The sequence below is a fragment of the Nannobrachium achirus genome (genome assembly GCF_963921795.1).
Source record: "Nannobrachium achirus genome assembly, chromosome: 24".
NCBI classification, from domain to species: Eukaryota; Metazoa; Chordata; class Actinopteri; order Myctophiformes; family Myctophidae; genus Nannobrachium; species Nannobrachium achirus.
In genome coordinates this window covers 19,905,322-19,917,671 of record NC_137831.1, presented here as the reverse complement: position 1 = coordinate 19,917,671, position 12,350 = coordinate 19,905,322, and the positions used below count along the sequence as shown (strand labels likewise).

At 42.8% G+C, this 12,350-nt stretch overlaps 1 pseudogene across 1 annotated transcript in view; it reads left to right on the top strand.

Moving 5' to 3' along the window:
* The window catches only part of LOC308280133 (R3H domain-containing protein 1-like), a 78,919-nt pseudogene that overhangs the window by 14,244 nt on the left and 52,325 nt on the right, over positions 1-12,350 (top strand). Inside the window, exon 2 of the transcript XR_013963390.1 lies at positions 8,222-8,408. The product of XR_013963390.1 is annotated as a R3H domain-containing protein 1-like (transcript). The remainder of the gene's footprint in view (positions 1-8,221; positions 8,409-12,350) is intronic.

Here is a 12,350-nt window from a genome sequence, read left to right as displayed (position 1 = left end):
TGGCACACAATAAGAAGCGTGGGTAATGTCAGTGGTTATCTATCATTTATGATGTCGGAGGGGAGGGGATGGGGGGCGTGCGTGCTCAGCAAATAAAGGCTTAAACAAAGTTATACTGTCACCCGGGGAAGCATAATTTCTTGAAGAAGAAGAAGAAGCAGAAAATAAAACAGTCCTTATTGACTATAGCTCTTTTAAAATTGCCAGAGGCTGCTTTCTTTTTTGCACATGCCGATAGAATAACTAATCCTGCAGCGTCCAGAATCCCAGGTTTTCAAATTTAGATGAAAACAAACATATAATGATATCTTTAAAATGAGTAACTTGCAGTTACTCATGCTGTGCTTTCGTGTCTTATTTGTTTTTACCCTATTTATTTTATTTTCTCCATACGCCAGAAAAAGCAACAGTAAGCTAGGTTCACATCTGATGCAATATAGGGATATTTACATCATTATTGCAATATTCAGCCGGAAAATATCTATCTTCATTTTTAGTTTATTTATTTTTTCCAACCCTGTCATTGACTTGATATAATGTAGGTTCCTCTGAGCTCTGTCAGGTGCAACCTGTATTGCCCATTTTCTGTGTATGAAATCTACGTAATTGAGGGAATTTCTTTGGCCCTGTCTAAAATCTAGAGGCATTAAAAAGTGTACATATATTTTAAAGTCACTGGTGACTAGAGTGTCCGAATGTATTATAATCTATATTTTTTAGCTGGAGTTGTCCTTGAAAGGTTACTTTAATGTTGAGATTAAAGCCCACTGATATATCGGTGTGGCCAATATATAAGACATTATTTTACATTTGGACAAAATCGGTTTAGTATTTTTAACCTTCTAAAAAGTTTGAAAAATAGCTTATCTACAAGCTCACAACGCGTCACGTCACGATGCGACACATAGTGATCTTATTGATCTGCTATTTTCTTAAATAGTTTGATAGGGCTGAGCAACACAACCTCATGTTCACTTTATGCGCATACTTTTACTGAAAGTTAAACGTTCTTTTAAGTTGGATTAGTAAATAAAACAGAGGTCTTCAACAGGGGGTCCGTGACCCTGGGTCCTCAGAGTTACTACAGGGGGTCCTCCAAATCTTTGTGTGATAGAAGCTTTTTTTTCCTTTTCTATATGAACCATTTGAACCCTAGTGTCCATATTCGGAGAACTTTAGATAGATAGATAGATAGATAGATAGATAGATAGATAGATACCTTTATTATCCCAAGGGGGAAAATTTGTTGCCCAGAGGCAAAAATAGCCCAAAATAGCAGATCTACAAGCTCACAACGCCTCGCGCTGTGAGGGGTTGTGAGCTTGTAGATTGGCTATTTTCGGTAAATAGGTTTGGTGTCGAGGGGAAAAAGAGCAGACTAAGTACAGAGTGAAAGGTCAAGTTTATTAAGTATTAACGGTTCAAGTGGTTAAATATCTGAAAACACAAATTGACATGAATCCAAAATACACTGATGATCGTGCTGTCAAACAATGAAACTGGGGGGTCCCTGCTTCTTCTCTCTCTCAACTAAGGGGTCCTTGGCCTGAAAATGTTGAAGACCTCTGAATTCAAAGATTGTTCTTGTGAATTCCAGGAGGGCTGTGTACGGCACGCTGTCAGCCTGGACAAAAGAGAGTAGTGGAGAGAGTAGAAGGGACCATAGGCTTGCTGGCTGGGTTTTCTATGCCACCAAACGTCTGAGGATTTTCAATAGAGCAACGTTATCACCCCTCGCTGCTCTCTGAATTCCTAATGCCTGGTTTTTACGAGGTTGGCAGGGGTACCGTGCCGTCTCCTCCCGCCTCCACCACACTCCCATCCCCGTGCTCATCCATTATTTATGGCACATTGGCACGCACGGGCCCTCACACACACACACACACACACACACACACAGTCACACACACACACTCACCGACACAGGCCTTCATTCTCGCAACCCTAAATCAATACTCACTCTTGCATGCATACAAAAACGAGTGTACCGTACACACACACACACACACACACACACACACACAGTCTCAATCGACACATTCCCATACACACACACACTTTCATTATATCAGTGCCATCATCTCCAGCCATGTGAGACGATACGATACACGACAGACTTTTACCCTCATGCGCTCTCACGCACGCGCGCACACACACACACACACACACACACACACACACACACACACACACACACACACACACACTTCAACAAACAAACACTACACCCGTTCACGTTCGCTGACACCTCAACTCCTGCAAAGTCCCATATGGCCTCTGTCTCAGCTTTGCCTTATGCCCTGCTCTGACCTCTCACACTAACCCACCCAAACACACACACACGCACACATGTGCGCACGCACGCACACACACACACACACACACACACACACACACACACACACACACACACACACACACACACACACATACAAACCCTACATTCCCACACACACCTCTTAACCCTCTGCCCCCTGCGAGCGAGCGAGGTATTCTACTGGAGTATTTCCAATTTTCAATACTTTTACTTCCAACTCCACTACGTCTCGGATCCAAATAGGCCTATTGTTTTTTTTGTTTTTTTTACTTTAGTTACTAGTTACTTTTCAGATATAAAACATACATTAACCACTTTAAACATATTTTATACCTAGGCTATTTGAAAATAGCCAATCTACAAACTCACAACGCGTTGCATAATGACATGTTGTGAGCTTGTAGATCTGCTATTTTCAAACATTTTTACTTTTGGTGCTTTAACTATTGATTGCCAAGTCTTTTGTACTTTTTACTCAAGTACATTTTGAATTCCAGACTTTTACTTGTAACAGAGTATTTCTACATTGCAGTATTGAGTACTTCTTTCCACCACTGGCAAGAGCAACAGGCTCGCTGGAGACCTGGGCCAGCAATCTGATCAGCTGAACAGGAAGGGGGGATATGAGGGGTGGGAGCAGGGGCGTCGCAAGGTGGGGAAAAGTGGGACTGAGTTACTAGGGCCCAAGGTGGAGGGGCCTTAATTATGTTATACTTACACTATTGAAAAGCGAGTGTCCGCGTTTAGTCCATTAATACGGGCAGAAATGTGACATTTCTTTGCTTTTCTGGCCTTGTTTATTAAAAGTTTAAATGTCAAAAGACTTAGGGGCCACTGATAAAGTCCCTGCCGTCTTGAGGTCTTTTCTCCAAGAAACAAATTTGACCCGAAGCGTGATCTCTGTCTCTACACTAGCGACCCCTAGAGGTTGGACGCCTGTCCGCAGAGAGAAGGACTGGGTCAGATAACACTTTCCCTCTGCACATGTTTACACCTTCCCAGTAGGGCTGTCAAAATTATTAAATAATAATCATATGTCTAATCATGATTATTTGACATAATCGCGATTATTTTTCATAATCGTCATAATCGTTTCCATGTTGAAAAACGTTCATTTTTTTTTAAAGAGTCAAAAATAGTGGAAATAGCGATGCGTTGTGAGCTTGTAGATTGGCTATTTCCACTATCAATGTTCTTTTTTAAGTATAAAGTTGTCAAATATGTCAGTAATTTCTCTGTATATTTAGGTTATGTGTCATATCTACCATGTGCAACTTAAAAGCCAAACAGAAGTGTAATTGTCAACAACAAAAACACAATTAACCGATTTAGTGCCATTCCCGAGATATCTCGCGAAATGTACTCGAGTATCTCGAGTGCCATTCCCGAGATATCTTGCGAAAAGTAATATATTACTGTAACGGCCGTTATCCTACCGTGTACAATGGCGGAAGGTCCCGAGCCGATCTCCGTTGCTGATTTCTCATCATCACGGATCCACGAGCACAAAATAGTAATCCCATAACATTGAGGCAGACGGGGGATCTCATCTTTAATGTCCATTATCTCAAAACTACACTTTAGAAGCGAAGATGGAGGCAGATGCTCGCTTATAAAACACATGTTGAAAAGCATCGATCCGATCCGCCATGACACCACGTAAACAATGATCGATTCCGGCGCAGGACGCGATGACGTCAGACCGGAAGTGTTTACGCTGTGGACTTCTGGCCTTCAAAATAAGACAACGGGAGTGAATGCAGCCTGAGGGAGGCATCGTGGACATTTTAATCCGTTAATTTCAGGGGCTCTTAATGAGTTAAATCGCTAATCGCAATCATTTGAGGGACAAATAATCGTCATGTCAAATGTCATAATCGTGACAGCCCTAGTTCCCAGTGAAAAGAAGCGGCTGGCGACTTTGTGCCATACCGTAGGAGACGTGTGCTCGTCTGCATCCTCCCACGTGACCGAATTGTGGGGAGTATCATCAGTGACATGGCATGACAACCAATTTTCTTTTTTTAATAAATGTAAAAAAAAAAGTCTAAAGAGTTGCAGTTAGTGCTGCACAACATTGTATTTTTTAATTTGCACTGGTTTTCCAATAAAAGTTACATTTGGGGAAAAATGTATGCAGGGGTTGACACTAATGTCTTAGAGGCACTTGCCCATCGGGCAAGTACAGGTCATGTTCTACTTGCCCAAAGGTCATGCCTACTTGCCCGAAAAGTAAATCGTCCATTATAAAATGATGGACAACATTTTAATTACTGCTCAATGAAACACTTATTTCTTTACTTTCTGGGGCTGTGCGATAAAAAAAATTCATACCTCCAAATCCAAATACCTACATAGCTACAATTGTCTGTGGTTTCAAACGTTATTTTATATTGTGAAGTGTAGCAACATTAAAAACAGCACATTATAGGTAAACAGTGCTCTTATTTTACATTCCACAGACCAGAAGACAGCCCTAGACAGATATCTCATGTTGTGTTTATAGATGATTGTGTCCCCTCTCAAATGAGCACTTTCCTGGTCGGGCAACAAGAAAGCAAATTTCACCTGCCCAAAGGTTTTATTTACCTGCCGGGGGCAGGTGGGCAAGCCTTAGTGTCAAGGCCTGGTATGTTTAACTTAAAAAATTGAAATGGAAACTCATGCAAAAGTGTGAATAAATCTGGAATTTGCAACACATTGAGTGTGCATGGCCTTATTTTGATTTAATTTTCCTCCCCAAGCACCATGCATATAAGATAAAGCAAAATGACTTGACTCATTTCTGTTGCATTCGGTAGCACTGGGGTGTTGCAGACAGACAGGTTGATACCACTAGTAATATATATTTTTTTTTTCAATAAGTGAAGGATGAAACCGTGACACATCAAGGCCTAAAGGTATGCCGAAGACACCGGCTAGACCCTGCGGTCTCTTGATAAAACGTCGTGTGCAGCAGCATAAATGATTCAGTGAGGGAGCAAACACTTCGCAAAGCCCAGTGCTTCAAAATATACTTCCAGCATTCCATATGTTAAATGGCTTCACTCCAGAGACACACACACGCACACATCAAAACGTCGGTAGCAGACAGTAAATATTCAAAGGATTGGACTCGGGAGTATTAAGTTGTTTCCCCCTCCGAATGCAAAATCGGTCACTGTCACTTTTTCGTTGAGACACTGACAAGTCATTGAAAATTCATTGACTCCCTCCTGCGGCCAGCCTGCCTGAACCATCGCTAACCGCGGCCGCGGCCTTGAAAATGGGAAAGTACGGCTAGTGTGCGAGTACATCTGGTGGCTCGGGAGAGCAAGCGGACCCCAGAAGTCAATTAGTCTGACATGAAGGGATCGGTCGTTTTCGGAGCGTATCAGCTCGGCTCTGCTGTCTCAGCTCCGGTGGGACCGAGATAAACAATCAAGGTTCCAGCCAGTTGGTTGCTACACGGACGCGGCGTCAGATAGGCTAACTCCTCCAATCACTGTTGGACGATATAGGCTTAAGCCATACTTAGGGCTGGGAAATTGGATCGCGCACAACACACACAAAGGCTGAGCAATGGGAAGAACAATTGACACATTATTGCGAGCGCACACGCACACACGTACACGTACACACAAACGCACACACACACACACACACACACACACACACACACACAAACACACACACAGAGGGACACACACAAAGACTGGGCAATGGGAAGAATCATAGACATTATTACACACACACACTAGGGATGGGACGATAGGCGATACTATCGTTTATAGTGATAAAAAACATTCACGATAATCGTATCGTGGAGATTTAATTTATCGTGATATCGTCCTCCGCCATGCACTGGGATCAATTCATTTTATTTGCTGAGCTGCATATCCGGTACCTAATCATCATGATATGAAATTTTCATATCGTCCCATCCCTAACACACACATACTGTACACACACACACACACACACACACACACACACACACACACACACACACACACACACACACACACACACACACGTATGCGCGCAGGGCCCTGTCAGCGCTGCACATCCACTTTTGAAGTGTGTGAAGTGAATCTGATGAGCCCCGCTCTAATTAACCCATTAATCATACCTTTCAGATACCAGATGTCTCCCCTCCCATTCCTTTCTGCCCGCGCACATGTTTCTCACCACACGGGACCTGCTAACCGCATAATTAGCCCGTTCAGAACGAGTACACATTATTGTGTATCATTATTTTATGCTTTAACTATTGAAAAATAGCAGATACACAAGCTCACAGCTGCGAGCTTGTGGATCTGCTATTTTTGAAAAATCGTGAACATTAGAATTTTGACCCCGATTCTATAAGTGTCTTTTGAATCCTTCTAAGACTTTTTGAAAAGCCTATGTTTCTATGTCAGCAATCTGGCCAGCCATCGTCAAAGAAAAGGTCCTTTTCACTTAAATGGAGCTCAGTTAGCCTGTTCTTGAGAGACTACTATGTCAGTGGTTCTCAAACCTTTTCACGTGAAGGACCCCCAAAATGATATGCATTTGGGCACGGACCCCCATCTCAAAATATTTAGTTCCAGGGACCACCCAGAATTTGAGTTACAAACGTTCGCTTTGAAAATACATATAGTCAAAGATTTGCCACAAATTTTCACGACTTTTTTCAAAAATAGCAGATCTACAAGCTCGCAGCGCGGCATTCGGTGCCGCGCTGTGAGCTTGTATATCTGCTATTTTTCACTGGTTAAAGCAGGCCTACATGGGTTAAGGTACAGGAGCAGGACGTGGGCCTCGCGCCGGGTCCTCGGCACAGCGAGGTCTCGCCGTTTACACAGTGTTACTAGTTTTCACAGGTTTTTTGGGGGGTAGCAGAGGTCAGCCTTTCGGATCGACATCAGTATCCACTTCTTGTCTTGTTTTTAACACTTGTCGAGACTGGATTGTTTTGCATGAGGGTGTTTTTTTTAATGTCCTAATTATTTATTTACATTTCTATTTCCTATTCTCTCTGCTAGCTGAGTGAATAATTGAGCTGCTGAGACCAGAAATCAGGAGCACATTATTGCTGCCTCGCATCAGGGTTCACACAGTTGTTGAACACGGGACTGCAAGACAGCAAACATTGATGGCTTGCATGTAGAGCAATGTAGAATTGGTACATTATGAGGATTGCAAAAAAAAAATACAGCTTGCATCTGTCAGGTCAGAGCACAGGACACTAGGTAATAAATGCAATTAATGTCTTGGTGCACAGTAAAAGCTGTAGTGTTACAGATTTTGCTGTGTAGGCTAGAAAACTAGCAATAGTTTGGGTCCCCAGGAATAGTGTTGAGCAGCACTGCAGTAAGAGATAGGAATTATTATTATAACATAGCTCACTTGCAGGGACGTGCTGGCCATTGGGAAAAGCGGGACAACTCCCGAACGGCCGGTTCATTCCCGGCCGGTCCAGGCCGGCCATTAGGAAAAAATTAAACTGTTTGCACAAAAGTAAAAATTAAACTGTTTGCACAAAAGTAGTGAAAACAGCCGATCTACAAGCACATACAGACATACAAGGTTTCCACCCGACAACGATGAAATATAACTCATGTAATTGGCCCACTGGCTTGTCACTTGTCATGATCTGAAATGGCAAATCTTTGAGTAGCAGCAGCTACTATATCTCTCTATAGCGCGCAATGAGGGCCTCTCTAATTCTTTTTCCCGGGCTGAATCAGGGGCCCAGCACGTCCCTGCTCACTTGCATCAATTACAATTCTCAATTCTGCAGCCCTCCGGTGCCACGAGTTAGTTTCTATTCATCGTTTTTATCGCGTACCCCAAGAGTGTGCCCTTTTCATTTTCTCTCCTCCCGACAAAAATCAACCCTCAAGCGCGATTTCCCTCTTTGTCTTCTTTTACCGACAGGTTCCCAGCGTTCACCAGCGTCTCCCAGTGAGATCTTCCGATGAGGATGACTGACGCGCCCCCTGCAGAAGCGATGAGGGTTTGCGAGGCCGCCAATGTGGCGTCGACGCCCCGAGAGCGCGAGACGCTGGAGCAGAGCCCGCAGTCGAGAGAGGAGCACAGCGGCGACGACAAGATAGACACGCAGGTAAATAAGCTCTCCCAAAACCTCACACCTCAGCCTTTTTCAGCCTCAAGCTTTAATTTAAGCATTTGGACCAGTTTTTCTTTTTTTGGGGGGTGGGAGGGGGGTTCAATTTGCTCCATTCCAAATCTGTACTGAAGGCACAGTTCACATGATAATAAGAGAGGGCATTGCTTCTTAATTGCTTTTTTCCCCTCTTTTAGATGGATTGGATATAGCCACTCCGGAATAATATATTCTAAGAATGGCTGGATTTATCAAATAGGCAAGCCTTGTATCTGACTGGAGAGTGTATGTGGAGCGTTATTGAATATTAGTAGTCAGTCCGGTTGGACTAATCGAGTGCAAAGCCTAATGAAGAATATATTGGGTGAGACTGAGAAATATAGTTTAAAGAGAGAGAGAAATAGGCAGTCTGTCAAGAGAATTTCCCTCAAACATTTCCTTGACCTGGCTGCCATCTGATTAAGACTGTTAAGTTAGGAAAGGAAATGGAATCTTTTTATGGCATTTTATATATATATATATATATATATATATATATATATATATAGTATATATGTGATACAGAAAACTTTTCTGTGGGTAGTTGCATCTGCGACTACCCACTTAAACCATATTATGCTTAAAAAAAACAAGTAACACACTATAATGGCTAGTGGCGACTGTCAGGTCAGAGCTTCTAAATACGGCACAAACTTGTCGTTGTGTCTTTGGCCAACGACCATGGCGATGCACAGCGGTAACATAGATATTTCATAATTTCACACTTTAAAATATATGTTAAGAGCCATTATAGCGGTAGCCGATATACAATGCATTGAGATCTGCTATTTTTTTTAAATATATATATTTATATATATATATATATATATATATATATATTTGAAAATGTATGAACATTTTTCTACACGAAAAGAGGACGAATATCCATCCATCCATCCATCTTCAACCGCTTATCCGGAATCGGGTCAGGGGGGTAACAGTTCCAACTGAGATTTCCAGATGTCCTTATCCCGAGCAACTTCCTCCACTCCCTCAGGGAGTATACCGAGGCGTTCCCAAGCCAGTTTGGAGATATAATCCCTTGTCTCAAATAACTGCCATTAGACGATTATTATGTAATAATTGTGACCGACGTTTTAAGATCAGGGAGATACATGAACGCGCGTAAATATAAAACCTGCCCCCCAGGGGAAAACAGAAGCCTTAAGGAAAGCAGAGCCCCACTAATGGTGTGGGAGCAAAGAAGTGCATCCAACCGTCAGTGACACTGGCAGCAAGATGAACAGCATTGAATGAGCTTAAATAGACCGCCAAATTGGTTAACTGCTATATATATGTCACATATCGTCGTTGTTGGGTGGAAACCTTGTATGTCCAAAACCTTCCTTTTTTTGTTATTTTACTAACTACTACTAGGCTTTACTTTACTAAAAATTTACAAATTTGAAATTTGGAGATACAAGGTTTCTGCCCAACAGTGATGATATATAGGCCTACTGTACATTTCGCACATAGTGGCCCTGATGTATACACAAGTAACAGGCAGGCTATTAATCAATAGGCACACTGTAACTCATATATACGGTACCTTAGTGTGTGTGTGTGTGTGTGTGTGTGTGTGTGTGTGTGTGTGTGTGTGTGTGTGTGTGTGTGTGTGTGTGTGTGTGTGTGTGTGTGTGTGTGTGTGTGTGTGTGTGTGTGTGTGTGTGTGTGTGTGTGTGTGTGCGCGCGCTTGAGTAATTGATATACTGTATATATAGATATATTTCAAAGTAATATATTCAAATACATTCATTCAGTCATTTTCTTCCCCCCTTGTATTTAAATACAAATATATTGCCATATGGGAAGGACAAAGAGGGCCACCGTTGGACCAGCTTATGGAATAGGACCGAGGCCAAAAGCCAGGCTGTTGGGCCAGACGCAGGGAGAGGGGAAGAGCGAGAAAGGTGGGGGGGAGAGAGACGGAGAGAGGGAGAGAGATGGAGTCAGGCAGGCGGATAATCTGGAGCCCAGATCCTGGCTTATGTAGCAACTTCCTGTGTCTGCCGCCATGTGGACCGGAAAGACACCAGCATGAGGGAACAGCAGGGAGACCAGGAGACCAGGGGTGTCTCACCAAATCCTGGGCCCTGGGTAAAAGGATTCACTGCGGGCCCCCCATGAATGTTCTTCATAGGGGGGAAGGGGGTTTAAACCCATTTAGACTGAGAACGCATCATTTTGTGCTTTAACTTTTGGAAAATAGCAGATACACAAGCTCACAGCGCGGCACCGAGTGCCGCGCTGCGAGCTGGTATATATGCTATTTTAGAAAAATCGTGAAAAGTCTTTGAATATTTCAAATCCTTCTAAGGTTTTTTGAAAAACCTATGTTTCTATGTCAGTGGTGCTCAAACGTTTTCATGTGAAGGAACCCCAAAATTATATATATTTGGCCACGGACCCCCATCTCAAAATATTTACCAAAGATTTTGCGATATATGATATCGCAATAATCAAAATATCCCCAACATCCATTATCCATGGGCGGAACATTTGCCCAAAAAATAGCCGATCTACAATCTCACAACGCGTTGTGAGCTTGTAGATCGGCAATTTTTTGGCAAAGAGATTTGGTAGAGAGTGAAAAAAATACTGGATCAAGTATGTTATTTCCAGGTCCGTTTGACCAATTATAGAGGGTTTAAAATAATGGTACCAGATATGCAGCTTGGCAAATAAAAGGTGAATTGCTCCCAGTGCATGATGGAGGATAATTTCACGATACATTTAAACCTCTGCGATACGATTATTGTGAGTGTTTTTTTAATCACAATAAACGATTATAACGATTATCGTCACATACCTAGACAGGAGACATGGAAAGAGAGAGAGAGAGAGTGAGAGAGAGAGAGAGAGTAAAAGGAGGGGGAGTGAATGCCTTGTAAAGTTCTTCATTAGATTTTCCATGTGTAGAATTAATTTCCGTTTTTATTCATATGGTTCTTGTCGTGTGGCAACCTTGTACAGGTATGTCCAAAACCATTCGTTTTGATTTCGGCTATGATCGGCTATGAAAATAGCCGATCTACAAGGCAAGCACACAATGCCTCGTGATGCAAGGCGTTGTGTGCTTGTAGATCTGCCATTTTCACTAGTTGTGTACGACAGTCTTGTATGTACGAAAAAACTAACACATTTGAAACATAGAGATACAAGGTTTCTGCCCGACAGTGACGATATGTACCGGTATATGCTGACACGTAACACTGTACACTATAATATAATAATTACATTACATAAAACATGTTACGTCGTATGCAAACGCATTCTGTTCTACCGCCTATATAAAGCTTAATTGAATCTGAGAGATAGAGAGAACGAGGGAGCAGGCTGAGAGGTCAGCGAGAGAGAGAGAGAGAGAGAGAGAGAGAGAGAGAGAGAGAGAGAGAGAGAGAGAGATGTGTGTACATAGGTGATGGATGAGACCTGAAGAGGATCAGAGATAAGAGAGCAGAGAGAGAGAAAAACGGAAGAGACCGCCGATGAAACGGAGAGATCGCAAACTAGAGAGGGGAAAAATTATGCGATAGAGGGTGCCGAAAAAAGGTGGGGTCGGGCAGGGGTGGTGGGCTGAGATGGAGAGGGCTGGAGGAGAAAAAGAGGATAAAAAACAGGTACATGGAGAACAGCGTGTTAGGTGTTGGGGTGCGTGAAAGAGGAACAAAAGGGGAGAGACAGGGTTGCAGAGAACAGGAGAGAGAGAGAGAGCGGGGGAGAGGGAGGGAGGGAGGCAGGCACGTGCACACATAGATATCAAAGGGGGCTTGAGCCCCTGCCCTTTTATCCTTCAGTAAAAAGTGTCCTCTCCAGACCATGAATGCAGTTTTTACTATGGTGAAAGAAATGCAAATGCCGGCTCTTTCCATGCCATACCTGAAGGCAGCATTCAAGAGA